General features: G+C 43.0%; 1 protein-coding gene and 1 long non-coding RNA gene across 2 annotated transcripts in view; both read right to left on the reverse strand.

The window, feature by feature from the left end:
- LOC121925520 overlaps positions 1–6,106 on the reverse strand; it is a 13,254-nt gene extending 7,148 nt beyond the window's left edge. Inside the window, exons 1-2 of the long non-coding RNA XR_006102891.1 lie at positions 6,002–6,106; positions 5,196–5,284 (exon numbers count right to left, since the gene is read on the reverse strand). This is a non-coding gene — a long non-coding RNA (uncharacterized LOC121925520). The remainder of the gene's footprint in view (positions 1–5,195; positions 5,285–6,001) is intronic.
- The window catches only part of LOC121925147 (disks large homolog 2-like), a 1,073,267-nt gene that overhangs the window by 989,542 nt on the left and 60,884 nt on the right, over positions 1–22,841 (reverse strand). The gene's annotated exons all lie outside the window — the stretch shown is intronic.

The following is a 22,841-nucleotide window of genomic DNA, read 5'->3' on the forward strand; positions in this document are numbered from 1 at the left end:
TGATTTGAAGTCTCCTATTCCTTACTATGTAAAGCGCTGTGCAAACTGTATAGTGCTCTATAAATAGATGATGATGGTGATGATGATGATGATGATGATGATGATGATGATGATGATGATGATGATGACGGCGACAAGTACTAACCAGGGCCAAGTCTGCTTAGCTTCAAAGATCAGACAGGATCTGGTGCCTTTACGGTATTTGGGCACCCAATACTTATTTACCAAATTTGCTACTACAAAATAACAGCCACGGGCTTAGAGTGAGGCATGGATGCCTTGGTGAAAGATAAATCTGTCTATCCTGTCATCAGCTAAATAGAATCTCCATGGTCACCAATTATTGAGAAGTCAACACTTAGAAGGGCTGTTGACCTCTTGCCCTGTTTGTGGGTTACTAGGAGTATTTGCCTGGTCAAGGATGTTGGATTAGAATCTAATCTTCAGATGGACTTAAGGCTTTTCTATGTCCCTATGGCCCCTCCTTTACCATTCCCACCTCTAAAAGGCAATCTAAAGTGGCATAGTCCAGATAGAGGTTTACCACCTCATTTACTGAATCTGCAAGACCTGAGCAGTGCAGTGGAGGATTGGGGGGGGTGTGTGCTGGGAGATGTCTCATCCACAGGGTTGCTATGAGTCGAGGTCGACTCAAGGGCAGCTAACAATAACAAATGGGCCTGTGTGGTCTGCTGTTGGCTCTGGACTTTGTGGATGCCTTGAGAACTTGCGACACTGTGGATGAGACATCTCCAGGCCCCCATATCTTCCACTGCTCTGCTTAGATCTTGTGTGTCTTAAATCTTGTGTGTTTGAATTATAAGCTATGAGCAACTGTGTTTGGTACTTAATTACATTGCCAGAGCAGTCATAACCTCTCAAGGAACCTCAGGGAACAGTTTTGAACTGGGAACCCTAGTCAATACATAGGTAAATCCAATTGATTCAGTGACTCTACTTTTACTTGGATGATAACAACAACAGCAATGATGATGATGATGACGATGACGAGGTTGAGGATAATGATGACAATGACAACTATAAAATCCTTTGAGAACCTTTTCAAGTGAAGAGCATGTTAAAAATAGATACATGAGTGACACCTAAACACTTTGCTTCATCAGTTCCACCTACCCCCAGAGGTTTTTCATTTCGTGTTTCTGGGACAGTAGTTCTACATGGCACATAGCAAACAACTCTTAAACATGAGGGGAATTTCCAAGGCAGTTATGGATAAGGCAGGGGTGGGATGGTTAACAGTCTTCAAGACAAAGAAAAGAAATATAGCTTGGGTCTCCCTTATCCAGAATTCTGAAATCTGAAATCTTCCAAAAAAATTCATACACAAAATTATTAAAATATTGTACAAAATTACCTCCAGGCTATGCATATAAGGTGTATATGAAACATAAATAAATTTTGTGTTTAGGCTTGGCTCCCATCTCAAAGGTATCTCATTATGTAAGTATAGGCAAATACAGGTATTCCAAAATCCAAAAAAGAAACCCCCAAAATCCAAAATACTTCTGGTCCCAAGCATTTAGGGTAAAGGAGATTCAATCTGTACATCCCAATACAAGGGCCAGCCTCAAGTATGGCTTTGGATCCTGGCCATAAAGCTCAAGTAACCAAGTTGTCACAGATAATGTGCCCTCAACTCCCACACAGGTTTGTTGTGTTTCATTTCAAGAGAGTTTTGCTTAGCGTCGGCAAAAATGTCTTGTGTTGCTGACTGATATTGAGAGTAATGGTGCCAGACGGTAATGGAAGAGAACTATTTGGTTTTGTTCGCCTAGCCGCCTCAAGATCTGTTCCAATATTGACCCTGTGCTTTCATTACCCACGAAACTGATAGTTCTTATAATAGTCACACATCAATGCAGAAACTTGATTCATCTGGATAAACAAGCAATTCTGTTAATTGTGTGCTATGAGACAAATAGGAAATCATGAAACCTGTCATTTCACTGTACAAGTTGAGAATGTTACACAAAATAATGATCTGAAATGTTTTTGCTTCATTTATTGAATTGAAGATCAAACACTGTTGTGGTAAATATGCAGGTCTTGTATTTTGGGAGTATATCCATATTGTACTGTTATAACACTTTGGTACCATTTTAATTGCCATGGTTCCATCCTATCCTGGAATTTGTCATTTGGGTTAGAGAGCTTTAGTGCTATAGATCAAGGGGCTGTAATAGAGAAGACTGTTCTCTATCATCCATGTTCCAGCTTTACAAAGGATGGTAAGAGTAGACTGACTGTAGCTGGAAAAAATTAGATTCTTGGAATCCAGCAGCCACAAACCATGCTGGCTCAGGAATTTCAGGAGTTGTGGTCTAAAACAAAAGCAATATTGCTAAGCATTCCACACAGCTTTAAAGTGTGCATTCATGCACTTCCTGCCTTTCTCATTTCCATGATAGATTCTGCCATTTTTGTTTTACATAACAAAATTCATTCCTGTTTTTAAATGCAAATTTCTTCGAATGTGTACATTTGCAGGTCCTTTAAAATTTTAAAGCTATATAAGTCTCTTCAGTGCAAGCGTCATGAAGAAAGATACCTTTGGCTATTGGAGATTTCTTGCATAGAATAAAGCCTTTCCTTTAAAATTCTATAAAATACTGCTGCTGTGGGGGAAAAAATGTCCCTCAGAGGCATTGCTCTAAGTTTCTGTGGATCCTTTGGCCAAAGACTTTGTATGTTACCTTTCTATCCAGGTTCAGGCCTCAATCCAGCTCCGTGTCCTACTAGAGGATACGGTAGGGCTAATATCTTAGTCCAACCCTCTCTCAGACTCATTTCACGTGCCTTTGCTTGGCTTCATCTCCTCACCAGGGTTGGGGTGGGAGGAAAGTCTCTGCAGCATCAGAAGTGGATGTGCAGAAGAATCCCAGCAACATCCCATTGCATTGCTGTACAAGAGGAATTCAAATCAGTTCAAATGGGTGGTGGCAATTAAGTAGGTGCTCTCTGAATCATAGAATCATAGAATCGTAGAGTTGGAAGAGACCATTAGGGCCATCCAGTCCAACCCCCTGCCATGCAGGAAATCCAAATCAAAGCATCCCTGACAGATGGCCATCCAGCCTCTGCTTAAAGACCTCCAAGGAAGGAGACTCTATCACTCTCCGAGGGAGTGCATTCCACTGTTGAAGAGCCCTTACTGTCAGGAAGTTCCTCCTAATGTTCAGGTGGAATCTCTTTTCCTGTAGCTTGCATCCATTGTTCCAGGTCCTGTTCTCTGGAGCAGCAGAAAACAAGCTTGCTCCCTCTTCAACATGACATCCTTTCAAATATTTAAACAGCGCTATACACCTCTTAACCTTCTTTTCTCCAGGCTAAACATCCCCAGCTCCCTAAGTCGTTCCTCATAGGACATGGTTTCCAGACCCTTCACCATTTTTGTCGCCCTCCTTTGGACACGCTCCAGTTTCTCAATGTGCTTTTTGAATTGTGGCGCCCAGAACTGGACACAATATTCTAGGTGGGGCCTGACCAAAGCAGAATACATTGGCACTATTACTTCTCTTGATCTAGACACTATACTTCTATTGATGCAGCCTAAAATAGCATTGGCCTTTTTAGCTGCCGCATCACACTGTTCACTCATGTTCAACTTGTGGTCTACTTGGACTCCTTGATCCCTTTCACACGTAGTTTCATTCAGCCAGGTGTCACCCATCCTATATCTGTGCATTTTATTTTTCCGCCCTAAGTGCAATACCTTACATTTCTCCGTGTTGAATTTCATTTTGTTAGCTTTGGCCCAGCTTTCTAGTCTATTCAGGTCATTTTGAATCTTGATCCTGTCCTCTGGGGTATTAGCTATTCCCCCTAATTTGGTATCATCTGCAAATTTGATAAGTATGCTCCCAATTCTGTCATCCAGGTCATTGATAAAGATGTTGAATAGCACTGGGCCCAGGACAGAGCCCTGTGGGACCCCACTGGTCACTTCTCTCCAGGATGAAAAGGAGCCATTGTTGAGCACCCTTTGGGTTCGGCCGGTCAACCAATTACAGATCCATTTAACAGTTCCTTTGTCTAGCCCACATTTTACAAGCTTGTTTGCAAGTATGTCATGGGAAACCTTGTCAAAGGCCTTAGTGAAATCAAGATATACTATATCCACAGCATTCCCTTCATCTACCAAGCTGGTAATTTTATCAAAGAAGGAGATTAGGTTTGTCTGGCATGACTTGTTTCTCTGAAAACCCATGTTGACTTTTTGTGATTATGGCATTGCCTTCTAGATGTTCACAGACTCTCTGTTTAATGATCTGCTCCAGAATCTTTCCTGGTATTGATGTCAGACTAACTGGACGATAATTGTTGGGATCCTCTTTTTTCCCCTTTTTGAAGATGGGGACAACATTTGCCCTCCTCCAGTCTGCTGGGATTTCTCCTGTTTTCCAGGAGTTTTCAAAGATTATTGCCAATGGCTCCGATACTACATTTGCCAGTTCTTTTAATACCCTTGGATGGAGTTCATCTGGTCCTGGAGACTTAAATTCATTTAGATTAATAAGGTGTTCCTCTAATGAAGGTCTCATTTTGCTCAAAAGAAGCAAGAGAACGGGACCTCACAAATGTCACACTGGCATGCAGACGAATTGCTGGCAGCTCTTGTTAAAGACGCTCAGATAGCAAAGTGACAGGGAAAGAAATCTTTTCTTGGGACCTTAAAAAACCATTAGCAGCCAACATATGTAGCACTTGGCCAGGCAGAGGAACAGTGTGACTCAGCTTCATACCCGAGCATTAGGGCAACCTTGGCTTCCCACATCTTAACCATAAACCACATTGCAGGATACACTTTGAGTGAGAAACAGACTTGAAGGAAGGATATATAGGCTCAGATGCTCCTCTGAAAGAGCAGCCTAAACAATGCAAAATGTATGTCAAGTTGTTTTATTGATTGTTTGGTTTTATTTTGACAGGAGAGTACAGCCATTCTCAGTACAGTGTATTAAAGAGTACATGTTGCCCAAATTGCAGCTTACATTGTTCTTACAGGGAGAAAGCTTGTTGGATTCCATCTCTAAGCCTCAGAACAAACATTGGGGGGGGGGGGGGATGCTCTAGGGGGGAATGGCCATTAAGGAACAACTAGGGTTTCTTTAAAGATCCCTGCTTAACTTTTTGGAAATGCACAAGATCACCAAAGAAACATTTTTAAGTGATACCTTCTGGAAATGGTCCTCAAGTTATGGCTTGCACCTTGCTCTCCAACCTTGCTCTCCAACTTTCTGTTCTGCTTCTCCTTTCTGGGAACCTGAGGAGCAAAAAAGATCAGTATTAATGACCTTAAGAACATAGCAGCCTTTTACCAGGGCTGATCCAAGATATCTTGCTGACAACATGGCACCCCCTCCATTCCATGTACAGAAACCAACTGGACCACCAGAGGAACCTGATTGTATCATAGACAAAGGTATTGGGGTTTCCATCACACCTGAGATCTGCACTCCAATTAAGAAAGTGCACATGTCCTGTCGTCCAAGTGAGGGGATCATTCAGGAGCCAAAGATGAATGGCTGGACCGCTGTATTGCAATCTTCTACCATCACCTGCCTGAAATGGTTCTCTTCTGCTGTTTAATAATGGGACCAGCCCTGCCCTTTAGACTATAAATATCACTGGCTTTGTTTTTGTCACCCATACAACAAATTCTTTTCTGTCCTGATCAAAAACTTCTTTTGAAGCTTGTTGTATAACCTCACAGCTGTCCCAGGATATGCATGTTTTTATGCCGTAAGATGCACACCAGAATACCCTGCACTGCAGTCCCTTCATTGCACATTGCGTTTATTTACAACTTTGCTGCATGCAGTCCAAGAATTCTGCCACAGCATTGCCACAAATCATGGTGCATAACTCTCAAAGTGCATGCTGTTTCACTGGAGCTTCTAAAATGGACTGTAGTCCTAGTTGACCTTCTTGCATTAGAAGCATTAATAGGAAGGAGAAGGAGGGGAAAATAGGCACTTACCAGGCCTCTGGTTAAAGAGATGTCCATGATGATTGCTCATTAGCCGAACAAGACCAGAAGGTACATCATCCTCTTGCCTGTAGGGATTATATGCAGTAAATGTTGCTGGAAGAATGTCAAAAGTTGCTTTAATTTTGTTCTGCAGGAATTGTGGAAGTTGTATTAATTTGCAGGATGTCACTAATAGAAAATATGTTCAACACTGTTTCAGGTGTACCCCATATTTAGGTGTACACCAGTTTCAAGACTACACCATATTTATGTGTCATGTTGAAATTTTGTGCTAGATTTAACTCTTTGCTATTTCACATTTTTCTTGCTACAATTACAGTTTAGCTGTCCCTTGATGGCCACAAGCTATTATTTAATAAGCCCATCCAGTAATATGGTGTTTCAACAGAAAGCCAATGTAAGAATCTCAAAAGCAAGTGAACTACGGAGCTAGTCCAACAAAGATAGTTTTGCAATTGATTCTGTTCCTAGAATCAAAGGGACCATAATTCAGGTCTTACATTCATCCTTTGGGATCTCACTGCCAAGTCAATATTGTACTAGATAGACATGGTCCAGCTCAGCCTACAGTAGTTTTCTAAGTTCTTATGAACCCTACACCATATATCACACACAAGATATCTATTGACTTTGCTTATGACCAGATTTTGCCAAGCTCCATTCCCCAGCCTTCTTTGGCTTTAGCCACTCAAAGCATCTTTTCAAAACAAATCCAAAGTTAGAAACCTTTCTAAGACAAACCCTGTTTGATCTGATTCTGGGATTTCATTCTTTCAAAAATTTTACAGATGAAAACCAGGACACATGTGGCAAAGCAACATCAGAGTGTATTCAAGATGGCAAAAGTTATTAATGAAAAATAAAACGCAGGCTAGGAGAGGCTGCAGCAGTTTGCTTTGACCTTGGCCTTCTGGGAAAGAAAAGATTCTTCTCCCTCCTCTTCTCTTCCCCCCTGCTAACTGAGTGCAAACCCACTTTCGCATTTTGAATGGAGTTTGTACCAACTGAAGTTCTCAGTGACATTTTGAAGATGGCAAAAGGTATTAATAATAAAAGACACAAGCTAGGAGAAGATGAAACAGTTTGCTTTTGCTTGAGTCTACAAGGAAGGGTAACATTCCACCTCCTCCTCTCCTCATCCCTCTGGTGAGTTGAGTGAACCTAAGGGCCATTCAGACTATCTTTTGCACCGAACTGCAACCCATTTTAAAAGTGGGAAGTTCCCACTGCCGGGTTTTGCACACCCGATCCAGAGCAAATCCCTCACAGCACAAGTTTTCTGAAAGCTAGGTATTCCCCGGTTCTTTTCGGAAAACCTGATGCAAACAAATGTGAACTTGGCCCTGATCATGATTGGGTCAAGTCCAGGGGGAGGGCTAAAGGTACGAGGGTGGGCAGTGGGTGGAACATGCCTCGCCTTTCACATGGCTTTTTTTTGGGGGGGGGGGTGATTTTTTTTTTCCTCCCTCTGGCTGAGACAATGTTCCTAGCTCAGGGGTCCCCCTCCCCTCTGCCATGGCTGGATTGAGCAAGGCCCAGGTTAGGGAAGACAGCGAGCAGGGCAAACAGGAGGAGGAGGAGAGGGAAACGGAGTGCCACCACACTGCACAGTGCTAGTTCAAGGCACACTCTCTGGCCAAGTCACACTCTCTCAGCCAGAGGGAGGAGGAGGAGGAGGGCCCAGGACTGCTCTGCCCAGGCTCCCCGCTGGTGAGGCCTCCAGGGGCAGGTAAGAGCCAGGGGGCCTAGAGAGGGAGCTGAGAGGTTCCCTCCCTGGAGCATGTAGAATTTACATAATCTGTCAAAATGACAGAATATGTGAATGTTCCCACTAGATTTTTTAAAAAAAGAAGGGGGAAAAGCATCCATGCCTTTGGCAAATGGCTGCATGACACATCACCACAGATGACAGCAGAAGTGAATTTGATTGACAATAAGGAGGCTCCATCTTGAAGCACTCCTTCTGGAAATGTGAACGTCAAGTGGGGTAAATTGCACCGGGAATCTTCCATCGGGGTAAAAGTAGCATGAACTTCTTGCTGGAGAGATTCGGTGCTGGCTTAGCCAATCCGACCCGGATCTACCCAGGGCAAATGCCCCAGTGAGAATGGGGCCCTAGTTTTGTACTTTGAATTCAGTTTGCAGCAGCTGAAGTAAGCAGAGGACAAAGAGACAAAGTGGGATAAGGAGAAAGGAACTGGAATATTTTGAAACCAGCTGAAAAAAGGAGACGACAAAGAATTAATTGATACTGTCCCTGCCAGATTGGAAAGCTAAAGATATGGAATTGGATCTCCCAACTTTAAATGTGCAGCTGAAGTATGAATTTCCAAACATGTTAGTGTCCCAGTTGTGACATGCTGCATGATAATACTGTAATAATAAATGGATATCACTTCTGAAGGAGTATGTGCTTTTCATATGGACAGTGGATACAGATTTTGAAGTCCACATCTCAAATAAGTCTTTGTGTTGCTAACTGTAGAATGACCCCTAATGAGCCCATGTTCTGGAAAATACTGACTCTGCAGCCTGCATGAACACAAGGTCTTATACATCATTAACTAGTACCCACCAGCCTAAATGGTGTGATCTTCAGATCCAGAAGCAAAAAATCTCTACAAAGATATATTTTTACACAAGAAAGATTCAGAGGTGCTCAGAATCATTATTTTGAAGTGTGTGCCTTTAGTGGGCAAAAGACAGAACTGGATCACCTGGCAGACAAGTAGCTGATTTGCTAGAGTAAGATTTTCCTATCTGAATTTGGTAGGAAACAAATCTAGCTTGGGTAACCTGGAATGGGCAATTGTGTGACTAGTGAACTTAGTTCTATTCTGAGCCAAATTCTTAGGCTCAGACTGCCCTTGAAGACACCCTTTTCATTCATTCTAGGCATACATCTTTTGAACTGCAATTGGTGGATCCTGGGGATCTACGCAAAAAAAAAAACAACAGAAAAAAGCAGACCCAACCAACCTTCCCATTCCTACTGATGCCAAGAATGACTTTCAGGAGATTTCAGTTACACATTTCACCCATGGACACATGGTGACAGTCTTCACAGAGCATCAAGAACAAACAAAGTAGTAGAACAAGATCCCTCACCTTTCCATCACTTACAAACTTGCATTCAATTCATTTCTACCATTGATTAATCAAGGATGAAGAATGCTGAAATTTTGGTACTAGGACAAGTAAGTGTGCAAAGAGAAATCCAATTTCCTAATTGTCACATGAGATTTTGGAAGCAATAGAACTTTTTCTTTCCTCCACCTCCTTCTAGGATTGTTCAGGCCATCACAGACTGGCTTGGAGCCCCATATAACCTCCTGGGATTTTCTCAGCCCCACACCAGTACATTCAAGAGATCTGTCTTTTATCTCGGGTAGCTCCTTGCCTTTGGTTTCTATGTCTCCCTGTATCTCACTGTCTTTCGTGTAATGGCACTGAAATCCAGTGTGAACACAAGTTTTACATTGCCACAGCTGTTCCAGGTGTTCTGATCATTTGGTTAGTCACGCATAGTAGAAGCTCTTTCTTTCAGAGATGGTATTGATGACCAAAGAGACAGGGTTAGTACCTTCCCATCCTTGTCTGTTTAACACTTTTTGTGAATGCCCAAATAGGACTTTCATTACCGAAGATCTCTTGATCCCAGCTAGTATCAAGATAAAATTCTGAGTTGGGCAGCTGAATGGCCTCTCCTCTTCATACTCACTCAGGTTTCTTGGTGCAAAGGTGCTTCTTGTACAAGTTGTTGTATAACATGGATGGATAATATTGTCAGCGATAAGAGGCAGTTGGTGGTGGACTGAGGGCAGAATGGTGGTGATAGGGATGTGAAGGAAGGGGAAATGTTAACATGACTCCACCCAGCAAGACCAATGACTGGGGGTTATGGATGTTGTAATACAAATCATCAGTTACCTAATCTCTTGCTCAGTTGATCCATTAAATAGTCAGATGCATAGTCCAAAAGGACATAAGGAATATTTAGATGATTTTAGGGAGAAGAAATTAATTACTTCCATGTAAGTATTTGCACTCAGAACACTGTCTGATTGATTGGGACACATTTTATATAGTTGGTTAAAAGTATTCTAAAAGCTGATTAATTTGATTAAACATTGCAGCCCTACTGAAAACCATTGATTTGGTCCCAACTGCCAGCTGCAGGCTCACCCATAATCATCATTTCTTCTGCTGCTGCTTTATATGATAATCCATTATTCTTCTGAAAATACTGTGAGACTCAGCGTTGCTCAGTTCTTTCTCTTATATAACTGGACACACTCTAAGCTTCATTAGAGGACAAAGACAAATAGGCCATTCCATTATGCATGCTCTTGTATGTATAATGAGAAAATATCAATAAAAGTGGGGGAGCCAGTTCTCCTAGAGAAGCACTCACCCCTTCTGGGGTGTGCTTGGGAAGACTGCTGAGCAAAAGGAAATAACTTCAGAGAATTTTGGATATTATTGCATTAACAAAAAAATAACATCGGTGATTGGGAGCAATACCTACCATTTCCTTTTTCTTTCAAAATTCTGGGTAATAATTTTGAAAATGCCTCTTTATCCAATGTCCCTCAATTTTGCATATACCATAAGACTGAGATGTTTTATGTTATGCAAGGGACTGGCAACTGAAAGTGAAGCCGTCATGATACTCAAACACAGTTCAAGTGTAGTTGGGAAGTGAATTCTTAGCTTAACTACTCAGATTTAAGTGGCCTCATGCGTCATGTTCCATCATTACTTTCCATTTATTATTTGAACATTTCTCTTTTTAAAATGAAGCTACTCATTTTTTCACATCTTTCTAATGACTTCCTGTCCTGTTGCACTTGATAAGCTCAGTAGTTGCCACTGTCAGCCAGAACTCTGCCATCAGTTTGCATAAGACCATATCTTATCCTTGAATGTCTGATTTCATAAGGTAAGCATATTGGCTTGGGTGTGGATGAAAGATCATCAGATGCGCCATAGGCATTTGAAGCTCAACATGTCCAAGATGGAGCTTCTTGTCTTTCTAGCTAAGCCCTCCCTCCAATACTCCTTTTCTGTTTCTGCTGACGACATCTCTATTTGACCGGTCCAGGAAGCCCACAGTCTTGATTTTATTTTTTATTCTTCTCTGTCGTGTATCCCCCAGATCCAGGCCACAGCAAAGGCCTGTAGATTCTTTCTCTACAATATTGCTAAATTCCGTCCATTTCTTTTGGCCTCTACTGCCAAGACTCTGGTCCACGCTCTGGTGGTCTCCCGACTAGATTATTGTAACCTCCTTCTGGCAGGGCTTCCTCTCTCTCATCTCCGTCCTTTAATTTCTGTCCAGCAATCAGCTGCATGCATTATTACATCTGCTTGCTGCTTTGACCATGTTTCTCCTCTATTATCATCCCTTCACTGGCTCCCCTTCCCCTTCTGTATTCAGTATAAGCATCTGCTGTTGACTTTTAAAGCCCTGCATGAGCTGACCCCTCTTTATTTTTCTAACCTTCTTTCTCCTCACCTTCCCACTCATGTCCTCTGTTCTAGTACTCAAGGTCTGCTGTCTCAGCCTAGGATTTTCTCTGCCCCATCCCAGATTCGTCCCTTCTCACTTGCTGCCCCTCCCTCCTGGAATCACCTTCCCCCCACGAGCTGCATGGGTCAATCACTTCTTTAACCAGTTTCAAAACTGAGTTGAAGACCATCCTGTTCAGAGAAGCATTCCCAGACACTGTGTGAATATTATTTGTTACTTGACATGTGTACAGATCTCCAACTCAACCAGAAAAGCTGCAGCTTGCAAAAATGTGTAAGTTTTAATTGATTTGTTGCTGCAACTGGCAAAGACTCTCCAGGGATGTCTATATGCATATTAATTCAGTTACCTTCCTCCCTTTTTCTGAGCATCTGTGGTGACAGGGGTTGCTCTCTTTTCTGCTCTGCATCCATCTTCTGGCTAGAAGCAAGGAGGCTTAATTGAAACACTCCTTATCCCATCTCCCTAACCAGGGGAGAAAGAAAAAGCCCTCATTTCATCTTGATCAGGGCACAGCCCCTTTAGTTAAGATTTATGCTGTAAATTTGAAAAACAGATCACTAAGATCACTACTCCAAATTTGAAAAATTTGGAGTAGTGATCTTAGTGGTCCAAGAGATTAAGTCTGCTCCTTCATCTCTGGATGCATACAGACAACTAGAGGCTCCCATGAGGAGCTTCCCATCCCCACCTCACAAGGGAGAAGGCTACTGCTCTGTCCCCAGGTACAAAGGGCATCTGGGTGGTTCCTAAGCAGGTCCCTGTGGCTGATTAGTTCCCAAAAGGTACATAAGAAACTTGGGCTACCTTGCACACCTTGCACAAAGGTATTGTGTAAGGAGTTTCTTGATGCCTCCTTTCACAACACTTAAATGGACTTACACTGACGCAACCAGCAAAAGCCACCAACAAGATTCTTCTCATAATTCTGTCTTGAAGCATGATTTGGACTATAAAAATGCATGCATGGCTGGTTAGTCCTACCCACAGCAGACCCACTAAATGAGCGATTTAATGGGTAGTCTCGTAATTTTGTCCAGTAAGGGGGGAATTGTCTATATTTTTCATTCTTATTGGGCAAGAAAAGGAGGACTGAACATGTATATCTCTAGACCTCCATACTAACTGGGAGGGTAACTGGTATTCTTTTTCTGCTAGACTTACCAAAAGGAATACACAACATAGGCTAAAATCTTATGAGTTAATTCTAAGCAAAACAGGACCATTGAATCAACAGGGGTAAATCCTATTCAATGGCTCTAATCTAGTTGGAACTAACAGTAGAATGTAACCTCACAACACTAAAAATCATATACCTCACTTTTTCTTCTTCTTTGGTTCTAAACAAAACTAAAGCACCTGTTCGTTCAAAAGCCTGGTGTTTATTTCAAAAACAGCTGCACAGCAAGGCTATGAGGGGGAAGCAGACCATCGATCACTTTTCCCTACAGCAGCCTTGACAACAAGGTTAGACACAGCTGGTGGGGCTGTTTTTTCCCGAATGATAAGCACTGATGAGACGAAGACATTGGTCCAGCCCACTTTGCAATTTGACTGCTTCCACTTGGCACACCAATGTTGGAGAGGAGGGGAGTGTTGCTCAGTCATCAAGGCTGTTTCATTCAGGTTGCAAACATGATCTCAGACGTTCTCTTACTCATCTCTAATGAGTTCCAACAATACAGCACCTGGAATTATTTACAAGCTCATCTGCAAGGGTTCTTAAATTGTGCCACACTTCCTTAGGGCCAAGATCTGGTTTAAAGAATAATTCTAATATTGTTAAGCACAACCCAACTATTGCTTCATCTGGAGAGGTGCCAAAAGCCTGGAACACCTACAGAGAGGAAAGCAGCTGGGTGGAAGAGTTTTAATGAAGTGGGGGGAGAAGTGACAGATGAACAAAGGGGCCTGTGCCTCTATTCTTTCTACAGTTTCTTCTTCACCCTAAAAGCATCTATCAATAGGTTGCAAAGTTTCCCTGTTTGTTGTTAGCTGCCCTCGAGTAGACCTTGACTCATGGCAACTCTATGTGTGAGACACCTCCAAGCCCCCTATCCTCCACTGTTCTGCTTACATCTTCTAGATTCAGGCCTGTGACCTCCCTGATTAAGTCTATCCATCTGATATGTGATCTTCTTCTCTTTCTGCTGAGGCAGATGAGGCCAAAGTAAGACAGCCTCAATCACAGAATCAAAGTTGGAAGATGCCTCAAGAGTCATCAAGTCCAACCCCCTGCCATGCAGGAACACAATCAAAACACCCCTGACAGATGGCCATCCAGCCTCTGCTTAAAAACCTTCAGACAAGGAGAATCCACCAGTGTGTTCCACTGTCAAACTGCTCACTGCCAGGAAGTTCTTCCTAATGTTTAGGTGGAATCTGTTTTCCTGTAGTTTGCACCCATTGCTCCATGTCCTAGTCTCCGGAGCAAGCTTGCTCCATCTTCATCTTGGCCTCCAGAGAGATTCCAGACTTGATCTGTTCAAGTACCCATTTATTTGTCTTTTTGGCTGTCCACAGTATCCTCAGCACTCTTCTCCAGCACCACATCTCAAATTCCTTCTTGTTGGAGGCAATTGGCTTACACATTGTAAACCGCTTAGGGAGTCCTCATTCACTGATAAGTGGTATAGAAATGTCCTGTGATGCAAAGATGCAGATACCACAGTTTGAAGACATTTGGTAGAGGGTGGGATGCATAGTTCTAGCTTAGTGCAAGATGCTAGACCTCATAGATGATCATAGAAGCTGTATCTGTGTTCTCTTTATTTGTTTGTTGAGATGACAATGAAATTTAGCATCAGAAAATCTAGCAACCCACATTTTGCATTTCGGTACACTTTTTCTCATAAAAAAAACACCAGGCTGCCACTCATTACTCAAAACTTCAGTCAGCAAGTTTTCTAGTGGCCTTTTGAACCCACATTAGGTCTTAAAGCATATCTACAGATAAATGATCTGGTTCTCTTAGAAGGACCATGTGGTGGTGGCAGGAGCAAACCCTCAACATTTCACATATGAAAACTGGGACATATGTGCCAAGCAATATCAGAGTGTGGGCAGGATAGCAAAAGCCCCTCAAGGTCTAAATGGCCAAGATACATCACTGGTCATCTGCAATTGACTCTGTGGGTCACAAGTTGAGGCAGCCTCCTTTGGAAGCTGCAAGTGTGTTTTCTCAAATTTCTTCTTCCATTTTGTGGTGGATGGTGAAGCTACTACTGTCATTCTCACCTTCTCTCCAATGAGCTTAAAGCAGCATACATGGCTCTCTTCCTCTCTGTATTATCTCACAACAACCCTGCAAGGCTGAGAGAGAATAACTTTCTCAAGATCACCCAGGAAGTTTCATGTTCCTATGGGAATTTGAACCTGGGTCTCCAAAACACCAGTCCAACACTCTATAAAGACAGTCCAACACTTTGGCTACCAGAAGTGAAAAACTGGCTGATTAACCTGGCATTGTTTTTTGAAAGCCTCTTAACATGCACCCACAGACATTTCTTAAGACTTAAATAGGCTTATTAAACATTATGTAAACATATAAACATAATTGTAATGTCTTTACACAGATTTCAAGACTGCTGGAATTGTAGTTGGCAAGTGGGAACGAGAACCTTCTTCATCAAACAATATTAAAAGTCTGCCATGATTCTAACACAATATTAAAATGAAGTGTCTGGTTCAAATGTTTTCAGCATAAATAAGGAGCGAGACAAAATTAGATTTATTTTCAAACTTAGATATCTAGATGAGACAGTGAAAGATTTTACTCTCTTTCCCAAACAGAAACGTGAATTGTGAATTCCTGTTAAAGAGTGCCACCTGGTGACAGAAATTCTACACACTGTTGTTTAATTTCTTGCCAAGATACATATACACACAAAGTGCAATCCTGTAAATGAACTGAACCTCCAGAGAGTCATGCTATTATTATTTTTAATAAACAAAAATGTTTGTCTCTTGAGAAAACAATTCTAGCAAGGTTATATTTGAGAACTAATTAGATATAGTAATAATTTTGAGATTTCCTCACAAAGTGGTTAGTCATCATTATAGTTGCAATTTTTCAAAATAATTCTGTACTTTGCCATTTTCAAAAGTAACCAATAGTTACTTTCAGTTACCTTTTTTCAAAAATCTGAAATTATAGAAGCCATTGGTCTAAAGTAGAAAACATACTGTCCTGCCATCCATTTCATTGTTATGCCAGCATCCACAAACAGAGCATGGGCTAGAGCATAAGGCACTTAAAATCCCGTCATACCACACCACTACAATTTAGTAAGTAAGAATAACACTGAAAATTACAGGAATCCTGGGATTTGCAGCCTGGGAAGCACATAATTATTTCATCTGGTTAGGATCAGACTGAATTTGTTGTTGATTTTGTTGTTGTTTTATTTAGAGCAATGATATAGAGATGCTCCGTGGTTTCCCAAGGGTTAATATAAAGGAAGGGAAACCAAGGGTTAATATAAAGGAAGGCAAAACTGGGGAGTAAGAGTTAAAATGAATTAAGAAGTTTGGCAATAAAGTTTTGGTCACTAGGTTAAGGATTCTGAGTTTTGGGTGGGGTTGTGGGGGTTTTGGCAGAGCAACAGAAAAAGGGAATAAAGGGAACCAACCTACAGTTTTGTTATGCTGATAAATACATTTATTTAAAGACATAAAGATAACATTTCACACTTGAAAACCAGGACACATGTGGCTAACCAACATCAGGGTGTGATCAAAATGACAAGTTATGAATGAGGAAGAACGCACAAGCTAGAAGAGGCTGCAACTGTTTGTTTTTGCCCAAGCTTATGAGAAAGAAAAGATTCTGCCCACTCCTCCTCTCTTACCCATCCTGAATTAAACGTGTGCAAACTGCTTTCGCAATTCGAACTCAGTTTGCAGCAACTGAAGGAAGCTGAGGATAAATGGGAAAATTAGAAGAGGGGAGTGAACTGGGACATTATAAAATCAGTTAGACAAGTGGGACAACTGTCCCTGCCAAAGCAAGACAGTTGGAGAGGATATTGTCACTACTGTTGAAAGATCCATTGCTGACACAACTTTACAGTTGTTATATGACTTCAAATTGATTCTGACTTACAGTATAATGATCTTGTCACAGGGTGATTGGCAAAATCTTCAGAAGTTTAGCATTGTCTTTCTCTTAGGCTGAGAGAGTGTGATTTGCCCAAGCCAACCCAGTAGGTTTCCATGACCAATTCTAGTTCAACACTGAAACCACTAACCATGCTGGCTCTTAGCAGCACAAAAAGACACCTTTTTGGGCCTATGGGCTTTCTTTGTTGCTGCTGCTGCTGTTGTGTGCCTTCAAGTTGTTTCTGACTTATGGCGAACCTAAGGAAAATCTATCATGGGGGTTTCTTGGCAGGTTTCTTCAGAGGGGGGTTCCTGTTGCCATCCTCTGAGGCTTAGAGAGGGTGATATGCCCAAGGTCACCCGGTGGATTTCCATGGCCCAGCCAGGATTCAAACCCTGGTCTCTAGAGTCACAGTCTAACGCTCAAATCACTACACCACACTTCCTATCCCTTCCCAAATGGAAGGTGATGGTCTGCCCTGGAGTCCAGCAGGGCTCTAGGGTGCAAGAGGCCACCCTAGCACCCACCAGTACAATAGAGATCCACTATTTTTCCTGGCCCAAGAAAGCTGCTCACCCTTGTTTGGCATACTGTTAAGTACAATTGTCACTTGCTTAGCAATCATCTGTCTTCCTCCACAGCCCTTCCTAACACCCAGTCAAGTGAATCAATAATCCTGTAAAGTGCTTCAAGCTAATGTGAATTGGCAGAAAACAGATTTGATCTTGTGGTGTTGAGTGTCTGTGTGAATATTTTCCTCCCTGGAAGAGCATCTTTGCTGATGGGATTCCATTTGACAGGTAGGAAAATCTCATCTTTGGAGGCCCCAAAGTGTGTGTGTGTGTGTCTCTCTCTCTCTCTCTCCTAACTAAAGTGACTGATGTTTGCTGAATCATTGGGCTGGATATAATGTAATCAGAAGAGCAGTTTAGGTGCTCCATAGAATAAAGATCTGTTGGAGGAAGACAGAAGAAATTTAACTTGAGCATAGATTCTGAAATGGTTGGCTGGGTGGTTTTCTTTTGTGGAGAACGCTGTGAGCTTCAAAGCATTTCAGTGGGTTGTATGCATAAGTAGCCATGTTTTACACCTTTTGGTGAACTCAAATTATAGTGATAAGCAGATCACTACTGCATACCCTACAACTGCCCTGATTTGGCAGAGACCCCCAACTACTCTTCTGTCATCTTACTTTTTCAACTGCTCCCCAGTTTCTCGCTCCTCCCATTTCCCCCCTTGTCTTCAGCTTACTTCAGTTGCTTTACAATGATTTCAAAGTGCAAAAGTAGTTTGCAATCAGTTAACACAGAAGGATCCAGAGGGGTGAATCGTGTCCTTCCCACTAGGGCTGAGATAAAAGCAAACTGCTGCAGCCTCTCTTAATTTTGCCTATTCTCCTTCACTAAAAACATTTGCCATGTTGACCACACTCTGATGTTACTTGGCCAGATACATGCAGATTTTAATCTTTGAGACGTTGGAGGTACATGTGTAGGGAAATATCCATATGTTTGCTCATGCCTCACTTTCCAAGTAGGCAGGCTAGCAGACTGACCTTTTGAACACAGATGAATGAAATTTAAGTTCAAATGCTTGCTAAGTCCCAGAGTACCTAGAATCCATTTTAATTTAACTTCTTATCAGGGGTGTTACAGCGTGGTGTGAAGGATGAGGACTACACCAGGTGTGGTGTACATTTAGTGGAGCAATACAACTGGTGGGAAGGGTGCAGCTACTAGGCAAGCTAGAAAGGGCATTGCCTCCTTACTTGCTCACCGAACAGCCTGGAACAGGCTGATGGGAGACTGCAACACCACTACCCATCAGTGGCTACTGGAGGGGAGGTGCTGTGCCTTTTGTTCCGAATCTGGTGCAGCTGTTGACTGATCAGCCATGCCAGACCTGGAACAAACCATCAGGAGTCCATAGCACTAACACCCATCACTGGCTTCAGGTGGGTGGTGCAGTGCTTTCCATTCTAGTCTCACACAACTGCTGGGTGAACAGCCAGGCCAGACTTAGAACAGGCCATCGGGAGGCCGCAGCATTGCCCCCATGAGCAGCCATGTGTGTGTGGGGGGGGGGGGTCTGGCACTTTCCATTCTGGGTCTGGCACAGCTATTCACCATGCCAGATTTAGAATGGGCCACTGGGAGACTGTAGAACATGAGGTGTGCTCACACCCATTCCAGCTTCCATGTTTCTGTGGATCTCTCAACCAAAGGAGCCAAATCAGCAGAGAAACTCAAACTAGAAGGCCTAACATCCATCCTCCCTATTCCCTTGCTTGTCTGGATGCCCTGGCAGCCCTTTCTGGGTATGGTTGGGTGGCAGGGGGAAGCCAGGGGACAGGTGAGTGAAGTAGCAATAGGCAATGGAGGAAAGGAAGGAGGGGCAGTGATACACCCTCCAATAGCCCTTTCTGGGCACCCGCTCTGTTTGACACCAACTCTAGAGATGCCAGCACTTCCTAGGGCTGCCACTAAAATGGAATCATAGAACTGTGGAGTTGAAAGAAGCCACAAGGGCCATACAGTCCAACCTTCTGCCATGCAGAAAGACACCATCAAAGCACAATCCAGCCTCTGTTCAAAAACCTCCAAAGAAGGACACGCCACCACCCTCCAAAGAAGCGTGTTTCACTGTCAAACAGCTCTTACTGTTAGGAAGTTCCTGCTAATGTTAAGGGAGAATCTCTTCTACTGTAGCTTGAATCCATTGCTCCATGTCCTAGTTTCTGGAGCAGCAGTAAACAAGCTTGGGACATCCCTTCAAATATTTAAACAGGGCTATCATGTCATCTCTTACCCTTCTCTTCTGTGATTGCTTTATTAATACTAGTAGGAGGACAGAATCCAAAAGTAAACTAATGCATAATCATGGATGAGCTACCAAAGAGAATTTTCACCCCAATTCACATGTATCAATAACAAATGGAAATATCATGAGCTTAAATAAAATACCCTACACAAGTCCAATGGAGAATCATGTCTAAAAATACTTTACTTGGAAGACAAGTCTCCCTTTTCTTTTAAAATCCTAAACGCATAATCTTTTGCTCTGTCTTAGCAAATACAAGCCAATTACAATGTTGTTAATTGGAGTGCCTTTCATATTTTAACATCTATTATCAGCTTTGCAATTAGAACTCACCTTTGGGGCTGTCGAGTGATTAAAGAATTCTTGGCTGATTAATCATTTGCCTTTTAACCTATCACTTTCACAGTTTAGACTATTACAAAACACAATAATGGGCCTATTTCAGTCTCAGGGGATCAAAGTTTGCAATTTCATCATCAAACAATGTCATTCTCTAGTAGAAGTTGTGGCCATCTTAACTTTCTTTCTTCATTCTCTATTACAAGAAATTCCACTAGCAAAATATTTCCAAAAAAATAATGAGGTACCTTCAAGACCCTTGCCTCCAATTGCTCTGATTTGTCAGAGACAGCCCCAATTAATCTTCCATCTTTAAAAAGCCTTTAAAATGTCCCAGTTTCTCTGTCCTCCCCCACTTTCCTCATTTGTCCTCAGCTTACTTCAGTTGCTGAAAAAACAGTTCAAAGTGCAAAAGTAGTAAGCCCTCAATGAACGCAGTAGTGGGGAGAAGAGGAAGGGTGGTAGCTTGTTTCCTGTTCTCTGGCAACAGCAACTGCTGCAGCATTCCTGCTTATGTGCTCTTCCTCATTAGACTTTTGCCATCTTGACCACACTCTGATGTTATTGGCCAAACAAGCCCCAGTTTTCATCTGTGAAATGTTGGAGTACATGAAAAACTCCTGTGCCCAATTAAAGACTTACCTCCAAGAGGAAGACTTCTGTGATATTCATTCATTCAAGTTATTCATTGATGAAAGTTGTATCTCATATTTCCACCACAAAATAGATTCAAGGCAAGCATGCCAAATGGCAGTGATGCTTGGTTATTACAAGAAAATATGTGAGCCCAGGCAATGGAAGCCTTTCCCATTCCTGGGCACCCATGGCCCTGTCCTCCAAGAAAGACAAATGTATGAGGATATCAGAAAGAAAGACTGCACTACGTCCACCTGCACCCATGTCCTTGTCAGCGCAACTGCTGGGGTCCAACAACCCTTGTCAGCAACCCAAACGAGTCCTGGGGTTAAACAGACCCTTGGAGCAGAGCTGCAAATTTCCAGAGCAAAGCAAGCATGAAGCTCCAATCCAATTGGGATGACAGCAACTGGATGTCTTCCAGGAACTGCAGCAATGCAGGACACACAGCAAACGATGCATAGCTTCTTCTGATAAACCACCAGAGAAACTAAGTCTCCCAAAGTGCTCTTTATTCACAGTGCTATTATACAAAACTAGATCTCTAAAACTCCAACCATACCAATCCAACTCCTTCTACAAACCACACAAGCTATCCCTTGCAACCTGGGTTTATATAGTCTCCAGACCATGTGGTCCCCAAACCCAGTGAGATCAGGTGTGTAACCATGTCATGTGTCTCCTGTGCAATCCAGACACGTGCCGGTTACGACTGGCACTTTAGTGCGTGACGAGCACGCACTAGGTTTACAAAAGGGCGTGCTCCGCACCGCCCTAACCCTAGTGTGTGCTCGTCATGCACTAAACGATGGCGGCCCTTCCATATGGCCGCGCGCCATGAGGACGTCATGGCTGCGCCGCTCTAGATGGGGCGGCGCGGACGTGATGTCCTCAATCCACGGCAGGGTGCCTAGGGCACCCTTTCCGCGGACCAGGAAGGAGCTCCGTGGTCAGCTCCTTCCTGGTCCGCGGCACCACGGCTTCGCTGGGCGCAGCCTTCAGAGGCTGCACCCAGCGAAGCAAGAGAAAGGGGCCAAGCGGCCCCTTTCTCCCCCTCCCCACTGCCGCGGGGTGTCCTTGGGGCTTGAAGCCCCAGGGACACCCCTTTCAGGCTGCGGGGAAGCAGTGTTTTGCTGCTTCCCGCAGCCTGAAAAGCGGCAGATCGGGGCCTCAGCGGCTGCCATTCTGGCAGCTCAGGCCCCATCCGGCGGGGAAAGGGGCGGTGCAGCCCGCCTCAAAGAGGCGGTCTGTAACCCGCCATGGTTTCATCAGCCATGGCTACATGCACTTGGCCACTGAAGTGTCCTTGAGCCAAGGCTTCAGCTGTGCTGATCAGCCTGCCACTCTGCTGAATGCTCATGGTCACCACACACACATCAAGCATTTCCCTGTGTGCTGTGTTTAACCCTTCAAATCCCGACATCTGAAGCTGTTCGCTCACTATAAATGGGGTGGCCCTGCATAGGAACCACTCCATGTGGCCGAGTCCTACACTGGACTTCTAGAAAAGGAATGTGTAATTTCTGGCCTGTCTTGTCCCTGCTCATACCCATAGTAACCTACAACCTTAGTAACCTATATTGTGCTTTCAGGCGTTCAGATAATCTACACGATGCATTCTTGGTAGACATGGACATTGAACCAGGGACCTCCCAATCACACAATCAGTCTTTAGAAAGTATGCATACTAGTAACTGAAGTTACAGTTAAAACAAAAAGTTACAAAAAAACAGTGGATTTATATCTTTCCTCCATCTAGTCTTCAACTTGAAGAGAGCATCATATGATCTACTGTAGAGATTCAAGTGATTTAAAATGTGGTGCATGGTTTAATGTTTGAGCATTGTGGACTACGACTCTGAAGACCATGGTTCAGATCCCATTATAGCCATGAAACTCATGGATGACCTTGGGCAAGTCACACTCAGCCTCAAGAAGAAAGCAAGCCCTGCTGAACAAATCTTGCCAAAAAAAACAACAACCCTGCAAAAAGTTGGAAACAACTTGGAAACACACACAACAACAACAACAACAACAACAACAACAACACAAACAGGCTGAGAGAATTTCTATGGATTCATGGACTACTAAAAGATAAATGGATCCGAAGCAAATGGTGGACAGCATGATGTTAGTGGTTCGAGTGTCTAACTATGCTTCTGGAGATCAGGATCTGAATCTCTATTCATCCATGGAAATCCACTGGGTGACCTTGGGCAGTCATACTCTCTAGCCTGCACAAAGGCAAAAAACTCAACCACTAAACAATTGTTGCCAAGAAAACCCCATGTAGGGTTGCCTAAATGGAAAGACTGGGAGGCACACAATAACACAAAACCAAATGAAGCCTACCTCTCCCCAAATGAAAAACTGAGGCTATCATACTTTAGAGATATCAT

This window comes from Sceloporus undulatus, chromosome 3, assembly GCF_019175285.1.
Source record: "Sceloporus undulatus isolate JIND9_A2432 ecotype Alabama chromosome 3, SceUnd_v1.1, whole genome shotgun sequence".
NCBI classification, from domain to species: Eukaryota; Metazoa; Chordata; class Lepidosauria; order Squamata; family Phrynosomatidae; genus Sceloporus; species Sceloporus undulatus.